At 40.8% G+C, this 25,710-nt stretch overlaps 1 protein-coding gene across 6 annotated transcripts in view; it reads left to right on the top strand.

Moving 5' to 3' along the window:
• The first annotated feature begins 748 nt into the window (after positions 1-748).
• Positions 749-25,710, top strand: part of RNF182 (ring finger protein 182) — a 35,361-nt gene continuing 10,399 nt past the window's right edge. The window contains exons 1-3 of one of the 6 annotated variants that reach the window (XM_048058030.2): positions 749-2,463; positions 9,306-9,434; positions 18,344-18,529. The gene's annotated coding sequence lies outside the window, so the exon portion shown is untranslated. Of the gene's footprint in view, positions 2,464-9,305; positions 9,435-17,445; positions 17,741-18,343; positions 18,530-25,710 lie in introns of those variants that run through there. The other 5 variants (XM_048058028.2, XM_066992088.1, XM_048058027.2 and 2 more) reach the window with 5 other exon arrangements.

Genomic DNA, 25,710 nt, shown 5'->3' with positions numbered 1-25,710 from the left:
TAAAGCTACAGGTGACATCCATCTACAGAAACAGCTCATCTCTTTCAGTAAAATATCATCATAAACTTGATATGAAAATTAATCTAGAAGGCAAAGATATCTGCACGGTAGTAAGAATAAGATGCATCTGATTGTGCCTGCTTGCAAGTCCTTTAAATATCACCCAATTGTCTCAAATGCACCTTCTGGAAATCTTTTTAATTACTTTCAGCCCAGAGAAGGAAACCTGTTTAGAAGCATGCGTGTAAAACTGCACTGAAGAATAAAAGCCCCAAGAACATGTGAAATAGTATCACTATTTAGGTGCTTTGTATCAATGAAGACCAGAGAGAAAGTCTGTCCTATCATTTTTCTAGCCTCTCCTGGGCTTCTACCTGGAAGAAAGTGCTATGAAAATCTTTTGTAAGAAAAATGAATAGGCATCATATCAATGGCACTGTTTCTTGCTGTCAAAACAATGACCATTTATTTCAGCGACATTTGTGTTGATAAAACTCTTTCTTTTCAAAATACATGTTAAGTTAAATAGCATCCTTACTTTTCCAAAAGGTTTTAGAATATAAATTGCTTTCCAGAATTCAGGCTTTTTAAAGAAACATATTCATTATCAATAGTGCTCTCCCATGTGATTAAAAGGATGAAAATATTTTATATAAAGGAAAGAAGAGCAGAACATCTCTTACACTACAGGAGTCAGCATGTGGCAGGTCTTTTATTTCTCTAATGCTTCTTCCACCTCAGAGAAAGTGGATTTGCTAAGGTAAATTATTTCATTCAGCTGTGCTAGGCTCTGACTGGACTTATCTCTTTTAACTCTAGAATTAGTATTTAGCATGCAAATTAGACAGATAAATAATGTGGTGACCCCCCCTGTCTTTTATACCCAACCTTCCGTCTCCCTCACTTGCGCTGTCATTGTCATTTGGCTGTGTTGTGATCTGCCAGCAGTTCTGCTGTAAGCGCCTTGTTTTGTGAAGAGCTCCTGAGGAGGAGTCTTTCTTGTCTTTGGCAAACTCTTCCTAAAGAGTATTTCTGCAGTGTGCCAGCAGCTTTTGGCACAGATTCATCAGCTCACAGTGACTTGCAGTGCTGATACTTAATAGTCATCCCCAGTAGCTTAGCAGTGGCAGTAGCTGAGATTGATAATGCAGTCTCTGATCTGCATCTCGCGTGTTGGGTTTCTCCTGTCTGGTAAACTTGGAAGACCAATTTAATCTATATAAACCAGAGATCCATCTTTCACTTTGGAGGATGTTTTATCAACTTTACTGTTATTGAGAGAAATTGTGTGAAAATAGATTCAACAAACGAATACCACTGAGCCTTCGGTAGGCGAGAAGGAAAGGAAGAATGAAAGAGGGAAGAACTACCTCAGCCTTTGTCTGTTGTGCAAAGCAGGGAGAAAGAAAGGACATGAAGATGGGTGTCTGTGACACGGAGAAGGCTGTGGGAAAGCATGCCGTCCTCCAGGTAAAACAAAAGAGACCTGAAAACTCAGAGTGTCAGGACCCGACAATACCTCCCATCCATCTGGCCATGAGGGAAACGTTAAGACCCCTACCAGAAGGGGCAGCTGCATAAGTTTCCAAGCTTGTCCTTCCCAGGCACTGCTGCGCTGGCCAAGCAGATGAACACTATCCATTTTATCGTGATGCATGCTTGTCCTCTCCCTCCTTTTCCTTTCTACCACACGCATTTCCCTTCCTGCTGCCTGCCTGCACAGCACCCAGGACAGCCAGCCCTGCTCCTCCCCATCTCTTAGGCCACCAGATGAAACAGGCAGCAGTGAACAAAAACTGCATCCTCAGTTCTCACTTCTGAGAGATGATCTTCAGGGGTCCCAGCAGAGCCCAAAAGCAGAGGATTCGGAGCTAAATCACTTATAAAATGAAATGTAAATAAGTTAGGAGGCCTCAGACCAAAGGGGCCATGAAGGCCGGGTGGTGGGAGTCCAGGTCAACCCCCGACATTTCATGGCGCGGGCACCCACCGCCCAGCACCCCCGCCGCCCCGGGGTGTCTGAGGGGCTGCTCCCCGGGCGGGTGGGAGTGCGGGCGTGCTTTGGGGTGACTGTTCCCCTGAGGAACGGGCTGAAGAGCCTATTCCCGGCTCCGGGAGGCACGTTGAGGTGAGGGTGAAGGCCGGGCCGGGGCGGTGCCTGGCTGCAGGGTGGTGGTGGTAGAGGAGGAGGAGGAGGTGGAAGAGGTGGAGGAGGAGGAGGAGGAGGAAGAGGCCAGGATATTCCTGAATGAACGTCTCCCTCCCTCCTCACCCCACACCTCCGCCCGCTGCCCGCCTCCCGCCCGCCACTCGCCGGCCCCGCTCCGAGGCGCAGCCAGTTTCTATAGCGACGGCGCCGAGCCGCCGCTCCTCCGAGTAGTAACAAAGCCGGCTGCCCGCGGCCGCGCCGACACGCAGGGGAAGCGGCTCCCGAGGCCGCCCGCCGCCGCGGCACCCAGGCAGGTAACGCAGCGAGGGGCGCCCCGCTCCCCGGCCGGCACATGGGGGTCGCCGGGCTGAGGGACCGGGCGGCGGCGGCCGAGGGGCGGCGGTGAGGGGCATGGAAGCGGCATGGAAGCGGCTCGCTGGGTGCCGTCGGGCGGCGGGTTGACCTGATGTCCTGGCCGAGGCTCCGAGGGGGGCGCACGGGGAAGCGCCCCGGGCTCAGCACCCTGCTCTGCAAACGGGGGTCTCAGCTTTGTACCCCCTCCCTGAGGGCAGCCCTGCCAGGATTACCCTTGGCGACGAGAGAATTCCTACTACTGCTGCCGTGACCCACCCTGAAAAAATACGCTTTGCCCCCGCCTGGCAATCGTGGGGTCACGAAGTTTAATTTGTTTGGCTTTATAAAGTAATGTGGAATAGGATGGTAGTTTTTCAATGTGTTACTTGTTACAGAGCTAAAGCGTTGATATTGAGGAGTAATCATGAAATTGCTGCTTGGTTTTAGGAGTAACTGTAGCAAAAAGGTTTTATGCCAGATGAGTTTGTAGCATTCAGAGTCAATCCCCATTAGAAGACCGAGTTGAGGTAAGATGGTAGAGATGCCAAAACATCACGTCTGCTTCTCTTGGACAGCCAAAGTTAGACAAGAATTAGCCATTCTGTGCTCTTGAGGTAGTAATGTCAGTGGGACGACGGGAAGGTCATGAGCAGGACGGTTGCCTGAGCAGTGCTTGTAGTGTCTGTACATATATGCGTCTGTAGCACACGCATTTTAGCAGGAGTTGGAAATTCAGAGCAACTTCCCAATGATAACAGAATGGCTATCCTTGCATGATAAGATCCTAAGGAGAAGCCATGGTGGTTCACTGATGAGTGATTTAGGAAATAACCCAGTGGATGGTCCAGGGCAGTGTTCTACCATAACATGGATGCAGCCAGGAGGACCCTCTGAACAGGATCTTTGAGATGTGAACAAGAAACAAACTGGGACCGGTGTGTGAGTTGAGGAGGGTGTGTCCATCATAGTTATTGATGGATAGACGAGAACTGAAATTTTAAGTAACAAGTGATCTAAATATCAGATCCTTTGAGATTTAAAACTCTATGTAAGTAAATATCAGGATATTGGAACCCCAAAGCTAAGTAAGTATCAACTGGAGGAAGTTTTTGAGAGACATAAAAAATAGTGACTATTGAATGAAAGGTGGGGCTACAAATACCATTTCAGTAAACAAGGTGAAAATATGTTATTGGGTAGAAAGAGAAGATACAGCTCTCTTCAGCAATCGTGAGCACAAGCAACATATAAAATTCAGCCTTCTTTTCTTGCAAATGTATGACTGAAATTAAGTTTTAAATGAGGGTTAATCAAGGTTAAGTGTTTTTACTGTATCTATTTGCTATGATATCTCATTTAAATTTTATATTGAGAATTCAGATCTCTTAAAAGAAAAATTCTGGAGTTTCTTATTTATTTGGATTGCAATGACTTGCGCAGTGTTTATCAGTGTTTCTCCTTTGCTTCTTGCAGAAGTGTCACGACAGTTGTTTTGTTGGAAAAAGTTATAACCTTCTGAACGACCTCTGCTTTTCATGCAACACTGAAAAGCAAACTCTTGAGTTTATTAAGTGTGTAAAAATGTAGACCTCGGATTAGTTTAGCATGATGGAAAATAGTATTTCAAGACCATACCCTGGGCTATCTGAAATTGAATGCACCTAGCAGGAAATAAAAGGTCAGCTGTGTATAATAAAGACTTGGGGACTTCTATTCCCTTAGCTGCATGGCAGAGAGTGAGAGAAACATCAGAACTCAATACAATCCTGCTTTAAAAGCTAAAACGACAGGCAAAATATTTATGGTTACACAGCTACATGACATTTCAGTCCTGAAATTATTCCATGTGGAACAACTGCAGACTCCCCTTGATGAAGTTTAGGGTGGGGGAATACAGTAGTTGAGGCAGTACCAGAAAGGAACAAGACAGCTCGCTGTAGATGTGTCCCATAGTGTAGCCTAACATGTATAAGGGCTTCTAGTGGTCTGAGCAGTTCTAGCACTTAGATCCTGTCTCAGACTGTGTCATTTCACACCTTCCTGATCGGATGCCTCTCCATCCAAACTAGGTTTATAGGAATCCTCTTCTCAAATTGTCATGACAATGCCCTCTAAAACTCTGCACTCCAGCAGTGATATAATGCCACTCACTGCAGGAACCAGTACTCACCACTATTTCTCCTGCCTAAATCAGTCTCAGTTTAATATATGTTCGTCTATATTTTAGGTTTGATGACTATGTTAAGTGGATTTGCTGGAGATGTATGTATGCTTGCTGTAGCCAGCAGCTATTTCAGGTATACAGAGACACTTATCACCTGCTGCCTAGGGGGTTGTGATTTCAGTCCTTCCAGCAAGGTTGCTAAGGAGTACCAGGCATCCTCTGAGAGCAAAGCTCAGGAAATTCTCCTGTGGCCTTCGCATGCAATGTGTGCTGAAACACTTATATCCGATATAAAATGCTGTTCCAACAGTAATGGAATATTGGCAGATGTGTACCTTAGCATAGGTACATGATACATTACCATACAATAGTTGTGACTTTCCAATATAAAGAAAACATTTTCAAGTGTGAGAATGATGTTGTAAGCTGCAAAGAACCAAGGCCTCCCGAAAATGTAACTTAGGTTTCAAATTCATTTGCAATGACACACAAAAAAAGTACAAGCTTTTTTCACAAAGATGTGCAGCTTTTAACCTACTGCAGCTCTACATTTTTTTAACCCAAATCCTTTGTGGTTTCACTCTTTTCCTGCAGAGAAGATGCAGCACAGCAGTTTAGGCACAAAAACCGCCATCATTAAGCATAACTTTCCTTTTTCCGTTTTATCTTTTTCACTCTCTTTCACAGTCTCTTCACATCTCTTTCACAGTTTAATCTATTTTTTCAGGTCTGGTGGGGCTTACGCTAAATTATTTTGCAGAGAGTGGTGGATAGTTGTTCATGTGAAGGTTTACCTTCAGTAAATTGGCAAATGGATAGAAATCTTTACTAACTCACCAGACAAGATCCATGTAAACATTCAGTAAAAGTTTAAATTGCTCAGCAGCAATGTAAGTTTCATCCAGGTAGCATGAAAACCTGTGATGCTCCAGCATCTGCAAAGCGCTGAGCAGAGACCTGAAATTCATTACAGGTTTTCCTGATGTCTCCTGCAGTTTCTGGGAAGTTTAGCTGGAGTGTAGCAAAGTTACAAACCTAAGACTTTCAGAGGGTCACAAGTGGTTTGTAGGCATGTATTGTTTTGAAAGCAATGTCTATAAGGATTACTAGTACTGGTGCTGCCATGTTCAGGAATTGAAATTGGAAGGGGCACATATGGATATCTCAGCTTTCTTGCCTCAGCTGGGAGTTGCTTAGGTTGTAGGGAGAAATGGCAACCTGGCAGAAAGAAAGGGATGTAACAGTCTAGGTTTGAGAACAGCTGTAGAAAAACCTGAAAAAAGGCAAAAGGTGTTTTGGGGTTCTAGTGAGGAGCAAGGTAGGGTTAGATGCGCAGCCTGTGATGGAGACATAGCCCTGGACTCACAGAGCATGGTGGGAGAGAGCTAGCTACCTGTGAGGAGTCAGGCTGAGGTGGTACTGGATCAGGGGCAGGCTGGTGGAGGCCTGGCCAGAAAAAAACGTGAGTGTGAGGTTGTGTGCTCCAGTTCTTCCCAGTGTGTGGCCTGGTTAGGGGCTGAAGGCTTCTGATGTCTTTATGGAACCCATTGCAAGCATTCAAGTAACATCTGTAGCAAAAGGTGTTGGTCAGAAAACCCAAATCTTTCCGTGATAGTTTCAGGGCAGGTGGTGCTCCAGGCAGGGGAACCATTTTTGGCAGGCAGTTCACAGCAAAGAGACAAAAATCCCATTTCAGATGATATATGGATAGCCAATCTGTAAACCTCATGCAGATGTGCTGCTATGAACAGAGAGGAAATATTCCACCCTTGGTGACTCACAAGCAGTGACCTGATCAGAGTCTCCTTGAAAAGGCATCTGACCTTGGAGCTTCTATTGCGTAGAACAGTTGCATGTAAAAGTATGGGTAGACCCTGCAGCAGCTACAATGCAGGTACTGAGAGGAAGAGGTTGCCAGGAACCTGCCGAAGCCATTTGGTTCCTGATGTGCTGGGGGATCTGGAGTATCATCTGCACAACAGTATTATGTGGTGGAAACAAACCCACTCAAACCTAAAGATGATCTTGGCCTTTCACTCTTAAAATAATTTTTAAAGTAACTCTCAGAAAAGCTTGAAAAGGCTTGTCAGTGCTTCTACCACAGTAGAAAATGCTCAGCTTAGGTAATTAGAAGTTTATGAACACTTGAAGGAGAAATTATAGGTAGGATTTGAATTGCCCTTTGTCCAGGTAAAGCGTTGTATAACATGCGTGTTATGAGGGCTTTTATCTTCCTGTATCTTTTTCAGTTCATTGAATTACATTCATAGGCTGTTAAAGTGACAGCCAAATGAAAGTCAATGCAGAAAGAAGCAGAGTTATGTTTGGTGCTAGGTTTAAATGGCGTATAACAAGTGAGTTGTGGGGCCACAAATAAAGAGAATAAAACATTCACCAAACAACCACCAGTTATCCTGCACGCTCAGCGAAGTCTCCTCTAGAAGAAAATGTTGTGTGATTGTGTGACTGAAACTATCGTAATGCATACATTCAATAGAAAGCTGATGTTTTGTAACTCAGTAGTACTTGGCTCTGCTTTACAAATCACAGCTAAATATTAAAGCCATTTTACTGTGTCCACTAAATCAAGGAATGCTTTTGTACCTGATGCTTTGTTCCTGTAATCAAGTTGCCTCTCATTCACTGATAAGCTAAGCAGATTGAGCTCTTAAAGCCTTCACTGAAAAGAGGTTTTTTCAGCTCATGAATAATTTTTAGTGACTGATCTCACTGTTCCTGACCAATCATTCAGTAACCTTTTAAGTGTGTGAACAACAGAACTGTGCAAAATATCTTAGTTTGACCCTCACCCAAGCATGAATGGTACTGTATCTAGAGGAAAAGCAGCTGTTTTTTGCTCCCCCTCACCCATCCAATGTTGCTGAATCCTTGTTGTTAAGCTCTCATATCTGGTGATTTGTCCTGTGTGACTTCTATATACTTTCGGATTATTTGCTTTCCAGTAGAGAGTCCCTCATGCTCAAGGACTGGTTTGATAATTCCAGACTTTGTATCTGCTTGCACTCAGGAGCATCACTAGAGCTAAGCTGTTATAAATTGTGGTGGATTTACTCTGCTGGGCTGCTGAACTCCACCACAACTGCTCTCTTACTCCCCCTCCTCAAATTAAAAAAAAAAAGGGGGGGGAGAAAATATGATGGAAAGGACTCAAGGGTTGAGATGAGGACAGGGAGATCACTCACCAATTATCATCGTGGACTAAACAGACTCAATGTAGGGAAACTGATGTAATTTATTGCCTATCGCTAGCAGACTAGAACAGTAAGAAATCAAAAGCAAACTAAGAACGCCTTTCCCCCATTTACCTTCTTCCACATCCTCCCCCGAGCAGCGCAAGGTAACAGGGAAATGGGGGTTATGGTCAGTCCCTGATGTTTCGCCTCCACCGCTCCCTCACGGTCCCTCTCTGCCCCTCTCTGCCCCTGCTCCCCGTGGGGTCCCTCCCACGGGATGCCGTCCTTCCCGAACTGATCCCGCAGGGGCTGCCCACAGGCAGCAGCTCTTCAGGAACTGCTCCCACACGGCTCCGTCCCACGGGGTCCATCCCCCAGGAGCAAACTGCTCCAGCACGGGTCCCCCACGGGTGGGCGGCAGCTCCCCCCAGGCCCCCTGCTCCTGCGTGGGCTCCTCTCCACGGGCTGCAGCTCCGGCCCGGGGCCTGCTCCTGCGGGGGCTCTCCATGGGCCGCAGCCTCCTCCAGGCCACATCCACCTGCTCCACCGGGGGCTCCTCCACGGGCTGCAGCGTGGAGATCTGCTCCGTGTGGGACCCATGGGCTGCAGGGGGACAGCCTGCTCCACCAGGGGCCTCTCCACAGGCCGCAGGGGAACTACTGCTGCCTGCCTGGAGCACCTCCTGCCCTCCTGCTGCGCTGACCCTGGGGGCTGCAGGGCTGGTTCTCACTCCTCGCTCTCCCAGTTGCTTGTTGCCCAGCCATTTTTTTCCCGTTCTTAAATCTGTTCTCACAGAGGTACAAACAATGTTGCTCCCTGGCCCAGCTTGGGCCAGCGACAGGTCCCTTTTGGAGCTGGCTGGAGCTGGCTCTGGTCTGCCATGGGGCAGCTGCTGGGCTCTGCTCACAGAGGCCACCCCTGCAGTCCCTTGCTACCAAATCCTTGTCGTGTAAATCCAATACATAAAGTTAGATATAAGGTCCCTCAGCATTGTTCAATATTTTGAAATAAATCTTCTTCCTGTTTTTTCCATGGTAGACCTGAAGTTGTCCCATCCTCCCTGTGGGTGTCTGAGATAAGTCCTTGATGTTTATGCTATTAACAGTGACACATTGAATAGCAGTTGTTAAGTACATGGACATGAAAAATGATCTTTCTAGTCTGATCTATTTAAAAAGACAGAAAAGGAGAGCATCTTCTGACTGTATAGCTTATGTTCTTCGTTGGCCATCAGGTGGTATTTTACACTTGAGAAGATAAGCATGGATGCCTGCTCATTTAAAGATCAGCTAATGATGAAAACTTCATTTCCAACCATCTCTGCCTTCTAAAAATTAGGAATAAACATCTACCTACTAAGACAAAAACTTCCCTCTTTATGCTCTAAGTTTCCCTTAGCCTGAAATATGGCAGTTTATGATTAAGGTGTTAATGTCTTCCACAGGACAAAGAGAGAGCAGAGAACATACCAAGGATGAATCATCTGTTTTTATTATCAGTCATTCAGGCAATGTGGTGATGGATGGATGAATAGATAGAGGCCAGATCTGTAAGCCAGCTCGGCATCTGGTAGGTAAGTCCCTGGAAGCTCACCAAAATGTGTTCTCAAGAATCATGTCTCTATTTTATATGTTATATTTTGCCAAATAGTATCCTAGAATACAAATCATCTTCTTCAGGAAATAAGATCATACTTAAGCATACAATTCCATAATTTTAGTGGAACGTAAGCACGTGCATACTTGTACATGTGTTCAAGAATCTGAAGAAGGATGCTTTTCTGGATGGGGAGATAGAGAAACAACTCTTACAAGACTTAAAAAGAGTGAAGCTGAATGAAAAATTAATGGCATGCAGGTGATATAAAAACAGAACAGTAATATTGGGTGTTGATGGATCCCACAAAATTCTTAGATGAATTAAGTTTCTAGTAAATCTTATGTCATCTGTCTGTTAAGAATAAATGAATCTGTCTTACATGACTGCTTTGCCTGTCTATGTCACCTGACAGGCAAGTTAAAGCATTTTATAATCCTGGAAAGGAGAAAAATTGAGTGTATTGCTATTTCCCTATCCTTCCCTTGGTGTAACTCCCAAGACAACTTGTCCCGCAGTGGTATGCTGTGCTTATGGACTTAGCAACGTTTGCATTATAAAGATTATTTTTATGAATTTGTTGTAATGTGGCCAACACAATTGAATTATGCTGAAGAGTGTTTGTTAGGGACTGAGGATAATTTTCAATGTTTCTATCGGTATAAATATAATGCTTCAGTAATGCATCTTGATATAGTCTTATTAAAATACAAGTTCTCATTGATTTGGAGACAGGGAGGAGGGAAGCATGTCATCATAATAAGTAGAAAGAAACTTCCTGGGGTTATTCTTTTTCATGCAGTTTGCTTATTCAGACGTGGCTATGAAAAAGTTAAACAGCCTTCTGAATTCATTCTGTTAAAATCAAGTCTTCTGCTTATTTTTCTGTGTCAGTGAAGTAAAATTATTCATAAAAAAGGTTTGTCAGTAGTACAGGTCTTGTAATTTGTTTTTCAGTTTTAATAACATTAATATCACGATACTTGACTTGCTGTATGTCTTGTGAGTGTGTATATATATATGTTTGTGTATATTTGAAGTTCTGTAGGTCTCTTGAGAGGGCGAGGTAGCTTTTCTGCAGTTATAGTCCACACAGACACAAGTACATACAAATTTATATATGCTACCCTCTCAAGAGATCTATTGTATTTGCACAATTTAAAATACTAGTGCGTGTGTATGCACACATTTATATTTGCCAGATAGGCTAAGGGTATCAATTGACATCACAGATACACTTGTTGCTCAAGGCAGAGAAACAGTTTCACACAATATGACCAGTAATGAGTGGCTTTGGATGTAATTCTATGTAGATGTCCAAAAGACAGTGTCTACCCACTGACCTTAAAATAGTAATAACTTGTAACAAGCAATAATCCAATCCTGCTGCATATTTGCTACCTCCTCCTTTACTGCTTCACTCTGCATGTATTTCAATGGCAGTTTTGTGTCTTTAAACTTACTTTTGTCACAACTCTTTTCATTTGTGGTCTGTGTGAGTGCAGGAAAGCCAAACTCATTAGAAAACAGGGTTTTTTTGGAAAGGATTTTCCAAGAGTTCTTTTAAATGTTGTATTTTGCTGCTCACATACTAACAGAGTTGAGTAAAACATTCATAAAGGGCAAAAAGAAACCTAATATAACGCTATGACAATAGTAACTCCCAAGACAGAAAGAAAATATACAATGGTCAGTGTATGACTGTCTGTATTGAGAAGTAAGGTCAACATTGCCCCACTGCTTCTGGCCCAGAGCTCTATTTGAACAGTTAAATTTGTATGGGAAAGTTTGGAGAATTGGGGTGAGAGAGAGCTTCAATGAACCCTTGCTTTGATGTCTGTACAGGCATAAAATTAAAAATTCGAGTGTGTGCATATAGCCCTTGCTGTACAGAATTCAGGGTCTAAACAGACAGAAGTACAGCAGGTAGAATATGTCAGAAGTTGCAAAGAAGATTAACGTTATTTGGCGTCACTTTTTAGTTGAAATTGATTGGAACGGTATTCTCTTTTTTTGTGCATTTTGTTCTTGTTTTTGTGTTTTTGGTTTTTTCTCTGTAGGAAAGATGGAAGAAATGGGTCTATGGGGGAAAAATATGGATGAGGAGAGGGGGAGAGGGATTTCTGGACTGCTGTGTGGATGAGAATGAATTTCTGTTCTGGCAGTATGCCTGTTAAAACGTCTAACTTTGGACAACCAGTACACACTGCAATGATTATAACAAATTTTGTAGAGAATACATTGAAGGAGTGTGGAGCTCTCAGATAATAGACAAAGCCTGAAAGACTTGTTGAAAAATTCAAAGTGAATCCATAGACTGCAAGATCATATTGTTCTGAGGGGAGAAACATGTCTTAGGAAAGCAATTTCATCAGCATTCATAGCACTAAGCAGTGGCACAGTTCCTGCAAAACCTGCTCCAGAAATGGCGTCATTTGTCCACACAAGGCCACTCAGACTGGAGCGCAAATACTGAGCAGCTGCCCCACGCAAACCCAGCAGCCTATCTCCAGCAAAAGAAAGGCTCCAGTCAGACACGTGAATGGGTATTCAGCCCTCTGCAAAAGAAATTCAGCATGCCAGGCAGCAGACAGCAAGCAGTGTGCCTTCAGCAATGGGTAAAGCTATAACGGGTGAGCCACAGGGAATTGTCTTGGTAGGAAATGGGCAAAGGCCCGAGGCCTGTTCGGCTGAGCTCTGTGGTTCCAGCAAGGACACTGACAGAGCTCCCTTCCTGCCTGCAGCTCCAGATGTCCACAAAGCTGTCCGTTTTTGTCCAGTTTTTCTTTCACAGTAGCAAAGAAGGGCACTTCCACTGTCATGCTGGAGATGGTCTGTGGAGAGCCAGAGGTCTGGAGCTGGGAGCTGCAGTGGCATAGCACTGCTCTGCAGCACCGCATGCACTGGGAAGACTGGGGATGAAAGCTGTGGCCATTGCGCTACTGCAGCTGGCCTTTAGGCTCTGGGGCACGCTAGGCAGATATATGCACCGGTTGTACCACTTTTAGAGTTTCTCTTAGTTACCTTTTGAGCCTATAAGGGCAGTTGTTAAGGAAGAGAGGAGCAGAGAGGCATCATTGATCTCCCCCACCTAGACTGAGTGAATTAGCTAAATGGTGGTTATCTTGAGTTGTGCAATCATTATTGTTCATCACTCTGGCAGGCCGGAAAGAGCAATCATCATAGTTAACACAAGGCACTGTGATAACAACATTGCATCCCAGCTTTAAACTGTTAACACTCAGCTTCTATGTTACTTAAGTAACTCCCTGATAATTCTGTTAAATCTTTATTTTCTTCAGTCTTGAATCAGCGTTTAAATAGAGACATCTCATGTCCTCTGGCTGAAGTGGGTTTGGGTAGGGGATGGGTTTCTATATTTGTGTGCATGTCTCCCTCAATATCCCTTCAGAGAACTGATTGTAGTACACAACTGTGACCAAATACTTTTCATGAAATGTCAGATACAATAACATTTAGCTAGAGAATTTTATATGCTACTTGCAAATGAAAACATTAGCTTATCAAGGTAACATTTAAAGAAATATATTAAGTTACTTTGGCATTTTCAGAAATGCTGTGTTTTATGCCAGTTGAACAGCGGGCATTAGCAACAGTATTCTACCTGGTGTGATTTCTTTTATGAGGAGATGGTAGTACTCATTTTCAACGAGAAAATAACAATCTCAGTTTTTATCCTGGAGTATTGTATATCTGTTTTCCCCAGTATACAGTAAGGTAATCAGAAACAAGTGTAGAGTGTAGGAGGTAACATGTTTCCTCATTTGTAACCCTACCTGTAAATGCATTGTATGTTAGATCTGCTTTTGAAAATCAGAATCATTAAAGAAGTCCTATACTACAAAGAAAAATATCTGAAAATATGAGAATTCATGTAAAACACATGCATGCACACACACACAAACACCTTTATTTGATAGTGCAGTTCATGCATGATCCAAATAAAAATAATCAATGCTCAGTCTTGTTTGTGTGCATCTTGTAATGTTCTTTCACAGTACCATGAATGTGTGATGAATAAAGGCCCATGGATAAAGACAGGCATACAAAAACTCTATCTTTGCTAAAGCTGAGGGCACTCCCTTAATGGCCAGCCTCATTTTAGAGGTAGAAAGGAGATGGATAACTTGGAGTCTAATCATCCCTGAGTGTGGCAGTGACCCAGCTGGCAATTCCATATAGTTAAAGGGGAAAATGTCATCTGCCAGATGGACTTGGGGTGTATTTAATAAATCTAGGAGCAGTAGCAGACACTTCCAAGCTGGTGTGCTCTTAATTAGGGATTATTGAAGATGAGGGTGAATTAAGATAGCTTTGTTTCTGATAGCTTTGTTTCTCCAGAACAGCACAAAGTGACCTGTACTGGCCACAGGGGGCAGATGTCAATACCTGTCAAACTTCTCATATACTCTATTCAACTTCCTGCTGTCTTACAGCCTTGTGTGGCTTTTAAGACCTTCCTCATCATCTTGTTTCCTTTGTGTGAAAGGTAGCTGTGTGGGCATGAGAGCTGCCTTTTATCTGCCCCCAGAATCAGTGAAAGAGCTAGTGGGGATATGAGCAGGTTCTTTTCAGTGAGTCAGGCTTTGGAATGTGTGCCTAGCGGGGCTGTGGATAGATTATGGACCTTATCACGGGAGACATTCAAAACTGAAATGGATAAGGCCCTGAGCAAATACACCTTGAGAACTGTCTCTACTTCCGTAGAGAATTGCAATGAGAACCTTGATTGGTATGAATGGGACGTGGAAGCACCAGGAGGAACAGCAGGAGTTGTAAGAACAGCTGATGATGGCACCCAGATTAGCAGATCATCAAGATCACAGCACACATCTGCATAGGTGCAGTTTTTCCAGACACCCATATCAGGAGACAAAAGTCAGTGAGTAAATCCTGATGACTCACAGAGGTGGGACCCCGCAAAGAGGCTGCTCACTGTTGGTGCCTAAAGAGGACAAAATGCTCATCCAGAGCAGCGATTGGCAGGTTGCCAATCGAAAAGAAACTGGGAGATAGGATGAGGACTGGATAGCTGGCATACCTCGTCCACCATGTCATTGCAAGGAATGCGTCTTCACGCTGAATGTTGGGCAGACTACCTAGTTACATACATCTTCGTGCAACTGTTACACAGCATTGCAATATTGTTTTCTAGACTTTTTATGTTTGGACAACATATCCTCCTGAGGTTCCTTCCAATATAAACTGTTCTGTCATTTTGTGATTTAACTGCAGGAATTAGTGGAGTGTGTTCCACAGACTCCACAGCACAGGAGGTAAGATCAGTAAAGCTTTATGGTCCTTTCTTAAATCTCACGTTTGGGATTTTGCTTTTGTTCCAAATACTTGTGTCCTCACTGGAAACACTTATAGTTTTTGTTTTTCTTTTTTAAAAATGTTTTTGAGTCAAGCAGGTATAAGAAAAATCCTGAAGCATCTTCAGAGCATGAAAGTTACAGTTTCATTTTCCCAAAAGGGGTTGTGTTAACCATCTGTTAAATAATCTCAAGACTTGAAAAAATTCCATTCAATGGGTCTTTTTGATCAGAAAGCTGTAAACCTCTGAAGTTCAGGGAGCTGGGACTGAAACGCTATCTCAGTCATTGCCTCCTGTGATGGGATCAGTCATAAACAATGAGGATTATGTAGCCTCTTTAAAATATTATATATGATATATATTTTATATGTGTGTATATATATATATATATATATTCATATGGTGCCCAGATTGAACTCCTCACTTTGCAGGCTTCATCTCATCTTGTTGTTCATTGTACTGGGCTGACTCTGAGGCTGGAGCCACAAATTATCTCCACTGTTGGTCTCTGCTGTAATGCTGTAATAGACCCGTGTTATTCGGAATCATGCGTGTCTGTCAGCTCCACTGCAGCCCAGGTGTTGTGCTTGTTAGTTTGGATGTTTGAGTAAATACTGTTTCTTTACAAGCACTAAAAGTCTTGCTGTGAATCCCATCATCCACTCCTTGCCCACTCCTCACCCTTAATAGAATTTCCTGTTAAGAGAACCAAGCCATTTGTCATGTTGGCCTGACAACTCAGGGAGTAAGTGCTGTGAATGTGTCTCTTCCCTGCATCACTCCCCTTACACCCCTAGTCTTTCCTGCTTTTTATTTTGTTTTGTTTTGTTTTTTATACCTACTATTTTGTGTCATTGAGCTTGGTTTGGTGGTGAGAGAATTTGGTTATACAACGAAATCTAAACAGCTTTATTCTGCATTTTACTTTGGCTAGTTTTCTAACATTTCACTGTATCTTTTTTTTTTTCAACTGGTATTTCCAGTTTCAAAATGAATTCTAGGTTTTGTTCCTATGTCCTCTCCTGCTTTATCATTATGTTGCTATTTATCATGTTCATTCTCATCCGCATGGTAGGCAACATAAGCCATGTGATTTCTCTATTTATTTTTACGTTGTTCAGTACCAGATTTTCCTGTTACCAATTTTTGTATAACACACAAAATTTTCCTCATCTCCCACCTCTGCCTATGGCTTAATATTTTTTTACTTTGACTCCTGTAACTTGTAGCACAGAACCTGTAACCTACTCTTTACCAGCTGGCTTGACACTTTTATTGCTCCCCTTCCACATACCTAAAACCCTTCTATCTTGTCTGGCCATCTTCCTAAACCATGTAATCCTGAATCTTTAAAACTCCCCATAAATTCATCTTGTGTATCAACTCAAACTTGCTTTTATTACATTCAAGCCTTCTTTCACTGTATGGGCTTCTGCTCCTTAGCATGCTGATTTAGAAATTTATTTCTGTAGATGTTCTTTACTTGCACTTACCTCCCTCTGTCCACTCTATACATAAACCTCTTTCAGATTTATCATACCACTGCTGTCTGTTTTATCTTGATTCAAGGCTCCCTTCTGTTATGATCCCAAGAATCTGAGATAGCAATCTTGCAAATTGTATTTTGTTCGGTGTTGCACACATGCAGCATCAGTTACTCAATAGAAATGAGTTCCACGGCTTTGCACAGGTATAAGCAAGGGTAAGAATTACTGTAGAGTGGTTAGAAAAAATAGTGGACATTTACTTTGAAGGGCCTTTTTTGTTCCATTTAAATTCAGTGCTTAATGATGTTCTTATTAAGGTGTCATTGTAAGATGTCGTCCAATCTTTAAAGACAGTTGTAAAGCATAATACTTAGTTTCCTTTTTTTAAATGAGCCAAAAGCTTACGAGGTGAAATGGTTATGGATTGCTACCGCTGATGAGTAGGATCTTTCAAAAGCCAATGGTGTAGTGCTACAGTGGTTCCACCTGGTATATTCACAGAATATGAGACAAGTGAGACCAGTGTTTCATTTGGACATGATACCAGTTCTGTGTGAGTGCATCAAATACTGATCGAACATTAAGTGAATGAAGTAAGTCCTTCAGACTCGATATCCTGCCAGTGAGGCTGCCACAATTTGTGTATTCATAAACACCATCAGTGAGATCTTGTCTGTTCCCTTCTGCGTGTCCCAGTGTATTAAAACAGGTTTATCTTTTTGGGTAGGGAGCAGCATTCCCCAGTTTTTATGAATTACTAAATGACATCACATTTCTTTACTGAAGATGTTTCCTGGCCGGATTTAGATACTTTAAAGCACAGATGTTTGCAAGACTTCATAATGTGCATATATAAAAAAATATAATTGCATGCAGATAACTCAAATATCAGAATACGTGCACTGCATTTAGAACAAGAAAGCAGCTTTCTCCTCAGCAGTCAATCTTAGATGTGTATGTAGAACTTTTTGTTGTTTAAACACATAACTTGGCATTTTCAACTAATCTGGAGACTGGATAACTTGTTTAGAGATAACCCTGTCAAAGAAAAGTTACTCCTGTAAAGCCATAACTACAACAGATCAGTTTAGTCATTTGTCCTGATCTGGCATATAAAGCTGTGGTCATTGCTGTGTGACATGTGATTGTTTTTTTGCAGCAATCATTTGGTCTGATGAATCCACTTAACGTTCCCTCTCTGAGCAGCTGCTTCTCCCTCAATCCACCTTTTGTCTTGTGATCCATCCATATAGCAGTGTTCTGTAATGGCCTGCAGAAATCGGCATCTTGTCTGGGAAAAATCGCAGCAGTTAAAGTTTCTCAAACCTTCTACTGCAAGCCTTGTTTCTTCAAATACGCAAGACGTTAATTAGCATGACAAAACTTAGAAATCTGGCATCTGAATGGAGGAACACCACCAGACATGATATGAACAGCAACGTTAGTATAAAGTTTTGAGTAAGTGCAGATGAAAGTCTCCATATCAATCACTTACCAAGGATCTGTTGTGGCAAGGAATCTCTCATGAGGAGTAAGGGATCTCTGCAGCAGACATGACCTTGAGAGGCGTCCCTGCTCAAGGGGAGATCCTATTGTGCAGCCAGCTGCCATGCAGAAGAGCTCAAAGGGCTCTTGGCCTGCTCACTATTTATGGGGTATGATGATGGACTGATAGTCATACTGGGTTTTGGTGCATGCTCTGTTGGCCCTCAGTTACTAAGCAAGATGTCTGTCAGTTTCGCCAGCACCCAGTTTAAGCTGATGTTGTAGTCAGTCTCTGCATCAGCAAGGCCTTGGGTACAACAGCCAGTGTTTGTGCCAGGTAGTGGCCAGACTGAAGGTGGGTGGGGAGTGTGGGAAGCACACCAACACACCGAGTTATTCTGAATCTCCTAAGGACCAAGTTAACTTAGCTCATGCAGGACAGTGTGTTGTTACAGCTAGGTTACTTCCAGTACCAGATCTGGCTCAGTTATATCTACACCGCGCTGCAGTTTGAAGCATAGATATACCTGCTGTTGCAAAATATGCCCACCACAATTAATGGGAAATGTCCTTTAGGGTGTGCTTTCTGAGGGTGCCCTCCAGAAGCAGAGAAGGACAGATAACAAGCACAGAAGTAAAGGACAAATATAAGCTCAGATGTCCTCAGGTAATAATTATTTGACTCTGGAGAAGACAGCAGAACTGGATCTTACTCAATTTCGCTGAGCTCCTTCTGCCAAGAAGCCAAGCCCAAGGATAAAGGTACTTGAACTTGCTATAAATTGTGGTCCATGTTTGCAGAGATGTGAGAAAGTCATAGTGTCACAGTGGATGCTATGCTGCCTCTTGAACTGATTATTAGTGCAATACTCATAACCTTATCAGCCATGGTCTAGTAGGCTATCAAACAGCAATATGCTATATTGGTGCTTCAAATATGGAGCTTTCAGTGGAAAAGTAATAGCATAAATGAAAACCAATGCTTCTCACCTGCTAAATAGATACTATGCTTCAGTATTCTTTTTTTCTAAATCATCACTTTCTTGCAAATTATATGAATTCAGCACACTGGAAATGAAGGCATATTGAAATATGTGTTATCCTGTAACATCTAGCAAATAAGGTCACTAACTCATCCTTCTAGTATCCTTTCTTGGAAAAGAGACTATGTAGTAAATAGGAGTCTCTTGAATGGTCAAGTTGCTTATGTAAAAGGAGAGCAGAAGAGCTTCGTTAATACAATTATTTTAAAAAAAGGTTGTCATTTAAAGCAATTGGTATTTAAAAATGTTCTTGGTAATGTTTCTGTTCTATAAAAATATTTTTTCTTAGTTAGTAGAAGGCAAGAAATGTTTTTAATTTCCTGCTTTATTCCATAAGCCTCAGCCAAGCTGCTCAGTTGTGGTACAGTACTAGAAAAACTGATAACCTCGGGAATACTGACTAAAAAGCTGCTTTGTTGCTGGGATTTTTATTATGTTAAGGGAAATCCAGAATTTGTGGTCTATTTTCTAGTTTGAACTTGCACTAAAATTTCCGTTCATCATGTGCAGTTGAGAAAACACCAAGATCTGGTCTCAGCCATTAATTCACACTAAACCAGGTAAATAGCTGAGTGTAGTAAATCTCAATGGACTTTTTTATTTTTGTTTTTTAAACCTTTATAATTCCCTTTTATTATTTATTTCCTTTCTAATTAGCTCAACAGACAAGCCATGTTTCTGAGTGTGATTTGATTACATCCAAAATTCCTGAAGCAATGTTTTCCTTTTCTATATTTTTACACTTTAAATTTACTCAGTAGGCACCATTCAAACATTTTGATTTAGTTCAACATTTCAACTGTTATATAGTTACAAATAAGATCAAAATGCCATAGAGCTCTACTCAAAGCAATGACAATTTCATACCCTCCACTCACTTAGTGAAAATTGACCAGTCTAATTCTGTTGGATGATGGAAAATTAGGAAAGCCCAGGTTGTCCTTGTCCTAAAATAGAATTAGGCAACTCTTGCTGAAACACTTTTTCCAACTGCTTTGCAGATTCAAATTGATCAGATTTAGATTTGATTGGATTAGCTGCCTTTGTGGCAGTATATTCCGATCAGAAACACGTGAGAGGGATGCACAGTCTAAGCTGCTGTTGTTTGCTTAAGAGGATTCCTATATCCCTCAGTGGCATAAAATAAAAGCTGTGTCTATCATTTGACACAAATCAATTCAACTCCTTTCATCTGTGTTTTTTAAATATGTTGGTTCTTTATTTTTTCATATACCAGTGTCTAAAATTACAGGCGTGCATGCAGTAACTTTTCTGAGTATTTTTCTAGTTTCTTTACATGCAGTAACCATGCAACTGTGAATCACTGCTAGACAGAAGTGGAGTTCCTGTAATACTTCTTCATTTTCAGCAGAAGCACTCAGATTTTAAAAAAAAAAAAGGAGAAAAAAAAAAAAGATAATTTTCTTATGACCATACGGGTCATAGATGGTAATTTGCTTACTGTTAGTATAAAAATATAACAAGAAATTTTTCTTTTTTATTGTTTCAGGGAACTTTCATTACCAAAGAAAAATGTTTTTTAAAATTAGCTGAAAATAAGGCTGCTTGGTAAAGGGTAATAATATCAAGTACTTGGAAAAAATAGGCAGTTAAAAGGAGTTTATTACATTTGTAATATCGTTTTCCTTGTACATAAATCAGGCCAAATGGCCCTTTTACTGCAGATATTCAGTAAGAGGGATACACACGTTATAGTCAAAGCTAATGTTCCCAATTGACACTTGTATGTTGGGATCATTCAGTTTCCATGAACGCAGATGAAGACATACAATTTATCTTGTTGACAAGTGGTAAAGCTCTACTAATACTGTATTTTTTCATAATGTCTGGATTTTTGTGTGTTCGCTCTTTTAAAAAATATATAAATAGTATTCTTAAACATTTTTTCTTAGTTATATCATTGCAATTCTAATCTTACATAATGCTGTTGAGTGAAAACAGAATATATGCCGTTGTTTGACATGCCAACTATTGCTATATTGCCAGAATAATTTTAATCCCAGCCATACCTATTTTTAGATATGTGCCTTAAGTGAACTAAATTAAATACTAAAATAACAATTCACTATATCCAGGTTAAATTATTGTTTCCTGAGACCCATCCCTTTTCTTTTCAAACTATTGGAACAATCTATAATGCTGGTGGAGAACTAGGCCTGGAAAAATTGTTTATAAGTGTAAATCTCAGTTGAATATGGATTATTTTGACCTGTGTTTTTCAAACTAATTGAAGTAACTAATTGAAGCAGAAAAACTTGTTACTAATTATATTTAAGTGACACGTAACCTTCAGTGTCAGTACTGTCCTGTATAATCCCCCACCCTTTTTATTTTCTGTTTATAATAGCCTATCTAGATAAAATAGAATAATAAAGTCTTTTTATATAGTCATATCCTCAAAAATGTCTGAAACAGAATGAACCAACTTAAACATCCTTAAATGTTGCGCAGATTGCTCTTAATGGCAACAGAAGAAGAAAAAAGTACAGATTTGTTCTATTCTGGGATTATTTTTAGTTCCGTTAAGACAAAGCTAATGTAACATTTCCTATTTAAATCTTATTTTGAAGGTTAATTGGAACTTAATATAATGCATTAAAATGGTTCCCCTGTGTGAAGAGGAATTTCTCATGGAATGATGTAATCAAGATTAATTTTCTGTGATTTTGTCTCACCTGGTTGCTACCAAAGTATATAACATAGAAAATATGCCCTAAGAGAAGAAAACCAGTTCAATCATATTTGAGGGATTTTGTATGTCACTCAATATCTTCTAGTGCAACCGTATTTTTTTTTTTAAGTTATTCGTTTGTACTTCTGGACTTCTTTTAATTGCTTACATTCAAACATACAATAGCAAGCAAAACAAGGAGGTAAACTTCCAGATATTCTGTAATCTAATATAAAATCGCAATGTCTATTAATAATGTCTAATTTAAAGATAAATCGTAGACACATGTGGAGGTCAGATATTTAAATATGCTTATAATAAGAAATACAGGGAAATACAGGGAAGCTTTTTACTTTATCATTTTGTATCTTTTCAAGTCATATTCTACAATCTATGTCCTACAGGCTCTTCAATTCTCAGAAGAGCTTTTAAAGGACACACAAAAACTGAAACAAAAAATTGGAACTCCATCTTATTTGAGAAAACTGCCCCAAAACACCCCTGCTACCAAAGTAGAGAATGTCTAACCTTTCTCTAAATTAATGATCTTAAGGTAATGAGTTGCGACATGAAATATTTTCGTATCGGAATGGATCACTTCTTGGCTTCAGAGTCATAAAGGAAAAGCAATTGTCAGTAAGAAAACAGTACAAGAGAAAATGCTAGACCAGCCCAAGTAAGCAGTTGTGAATCAATTAAGACATGTTAAAAAAGTAATCCTGTTCAACAAGCATATTTCTAGAATTAAACTTGTTACAATTTTAGATACAAATTTCAAGCCTTTTCTTTCTACTTTTTCATTTAGTATAATTAAGTCTGTTTAAATGGACAGCTATTAAAAGAGCAGATCCTTTGTCCTTTAGTGGTTTTATTCTTAAAGAGGCCACAAAGCAACCCACAGCCGTATGTCACATTAAGTAGTCATTCAGCATATTGCTATATAAATTGCTCATGAATTATATATGAGAAAAAAAACATCCCAAGAATTATTGGAAGAGGTTTTGCTTGTGTCTACAAGCCTAACTAATAAAGCATTTCTTTTCTACATCATAGTCAGTTTTAAGATTCATATCGGTACTGTAGCAGCCTCCAGCTAGAATGAAAGTCATTCAGGAATAGTGTGGTTTCAATAAGGCATTCGCCATTTATTCATACCATTTTCCACTACTACCTGACCCATAATGCAAGTTATTGGAATAACAAAAAAGTATTGCAAATGATATTGCTAAGAGGAAATGGAGTCTGGTGATATTGAATGTGTACATGCAAAGGCTGTAGAAGGTACTCTAAGAGCCAGTACCACAATATAGAACAGAGTGAACCCTGTGTTAGCTGAAAATATATCTCTGCTTACTTTCCAGATTGGTGGGGGTGCAGGAAGAAAAAACTCAAACACGTTAACTGTTTATTTTTATTATTACTATTTTAGATGATGCATTTATATTCCATGACTTCTTATGCTAAATGATCAGAGCCCCATTAACTCTGCTTTGAACGTGAAAAGCTCTGATCTCCCAGATTTGGTATTTTTTTCATATTATAGTATGGTAGAGGATTAAAAGAGATCAGGCAAAGACTCTAAAAGTTTTAACAAAAACTTCTTATAAAAATAGTTGTATTTGATATTAGTTACTTGCGAAGCAGTCAATAATATAGAAATATTTGTTGTGTGTATTGCAGAATCTCTCTTCTGTGTATTTTGGGGGTTTCTCTGAGAAATTACTTCATTGCCTATCCCATTAAAAACTGCTTTCATGAAAAGACATTTTTCCTAACAGTTTATACAGCTGACCATAAACTAAACGTGGCTCAGTATGCCACATTCTGTAGCTTTTGTGTAAAGTCACACGTTGATGAGCGCTGACAGGGAAATGCCCATTGTTAAAACCCATCCAATGTTAGTAGAAATGTGGCATGAAACAGGTTGGACATGCGATAGCTGCTGGCACTTTGAATGTACTCTATTCAAGTGTGAGATTAGTAAAGCAGTTTGGGTTTTTTGTTTTGGTTTGTTTGGGATTTTTTTTGCATTGTGCTTAGCACAAGCTGGAAAAATCTAGTGCAATGGTCATTTCCTGCTGAGTCAGAATGCTGCAAAGCTGTTTGAATGTGAGTGCAGTGGTCCACTGGAGATGGTTGTTTCCTGGTCTATGCTGGAGAAGAGATTGCAGTTTGTTTGGGGAAGCCAGAAGTGATCAAAGAGCTTCTTTGAGTTTTCTGAAGGAAAGTATTTTGATATGTTTCTAAAACCCTTCTTTCAAAGCACAGTTTCTCTCTTTAGCTGCTTTGCTGTATTTTCTTTCCAAGCGAATTTCTAACATTTGTGAATATGTGGTTGCTGGAAGAGATAGCACTTCAGAGTGTTTAGCACATAATATTGAAAGAGGCTAGAAAATAACAGATCTGTAAAGATAACTCTGGATTACTTAGCAGAAGTAATTTTAGTAAATGGGATTTACCCAATATATTTCTCTAAACAGAAATCTTAGCATATGGGTATTTCCATCCAAACCAGAGAAGTTGGACTACTTCCTCTCTTTTAGCAGAATCAGACTGAAAGGTCACCCAGCTGTATTCCTGCTTTACTACTAATTTTGTTTCCCTCCCTTCCACCAGTTTTTCCCTGTGTGGAGGAGAATAGACATTTCCTTGCAAGTGAACCTTTGCAAGGACTTCTTTTTCTTGGAAAGTAAGTCTCTATGTATTTATTTCTCTCTCTGTACTTTTTTCCTTCTCCTGTTCCCTAAATACACTTGGCTTGCATTTAGAAGAAACACTTTGAAAACCTTTCAGAATATCACTTTGGGTAGCTCTATGGATGATGATATCATATGCAAGTTAATCTTTGACCTTGTGTTAATTTGCGAATATTTCACATATAACCTATGATTACATTAACAGAAAAGAAGTGTTAGAGATAAAGGATAAAAGGTTGGCTTGATAAACTGGGCAAGGATGATCTTTCATTAGAGAAGGGAAGCACGAATTTCCCATTTTCTTTGCCAGGCCAGCATGACTGAGCTTTGATATTGAGAGTTTCATCTACAACTAATTGTTTCTGGCCCTTCGTAAGCACATTTTGCCTGCAGAATGTTTGATAGACAAGTGCAAAGAGCAGCTGTAACACACTGCACAGCCCATTCACCTCACTCCACACCTGGAATGAAACCCTGCAGCCTGCTTCCAAGCCATGATTAGTAGCAAACTGACGGATGGACAACGGCTCGTTCAGGCTGGTGTAGTCCATTGCGCTCTGTCTGGCCATGTCTGGGGTGGCACACAAAAACGTGCTGTTTTTATTCAGTCTGGTTCTGTGGGTGGCCTTCTCTTGCTCTAAGGGGGTGATACTCCCCCTGCTTCTGGGACAGCCCTCCAGCAGGCTGCTGGATCTCTGCAGAGGCTGCTGTCATTCTTCTGCCATCTGGTTGGCTTGCCTCTCTGTCTTCAGCTTTTCTCCCTTTTTAATAAAAAGGTCAAGTAGATCAGACTTCAAGGTACAGGCCAGGTGGCATGGAGAAGAGAGGGAGTTGGAGTAGCACCAGGACTAAAGTGAACAGGAATGATGGATTCATTGCTGCAATCCATACCAAGACAGAACTCTTACAAAAGACAAGTGCTTGTCACAGAATAATAGATCTGCTTGTTCTTGGGTAAAGTGCAATGGATGCTGTTATCATTGAACACATCTAGCTTTTTTTATATTTTGCTCTGAAAGCTGCTGTTCATAATAGCCACAGGAATGAAAGGTTCTGCAATTGGACTGTGTTGATCCCATCAGAAATGTTCTGTGGAAGACAGAATAGCAAAAGGTATCTAGGCTTTCGTATAGCAATGAATTCATATGTAAAATGAAAGAGTGATCATCTACAAGACATGTTTAGCTACACAAGCAACTGTCGGCCTGATACCGCAGTCAAAAAAGGGAAAAAGCTGCTCATACAGACCACATAAAGTGAATTAAGGATACCAGAACATTGAATCATGGAATAATCATAATAATAAAAAAGTGTCTTAAAGAGAAGAGGAAGACAAAACACAAACACGCTCCCTTTTTCTGCATACTACTGCAGCTTCTCTTGCTTTCAATACACGCAACAAGCAGATGTATGTGAATTGCTACCTTTTTGGTGGGGAACTGGAATTCAGAGGAGCACCAGTTGATCTGTTCCCTATTTTAATTCCTTATTCTGCCAGTTTCTAGTAAATAT

Source organism: Anser cygnoides, chromosome 2, assembly GCF_040182565.1.
Source record: "Anser cygnoides isolate HZ-2024a breed goose chromosome 2, Taihu_goose_T2T_genome, whole genome shotgun sequence".
Classification (NCBI taxonomy): domain Eukaryota; kingdom Metazoa; phylum Chordata; class Aves; order Anseriformes; family Anatidae; genus Anser; species Anser cygnoides.
This window is presented reverse-complemented; position numbering and strand designations above follow the sequence as displayed.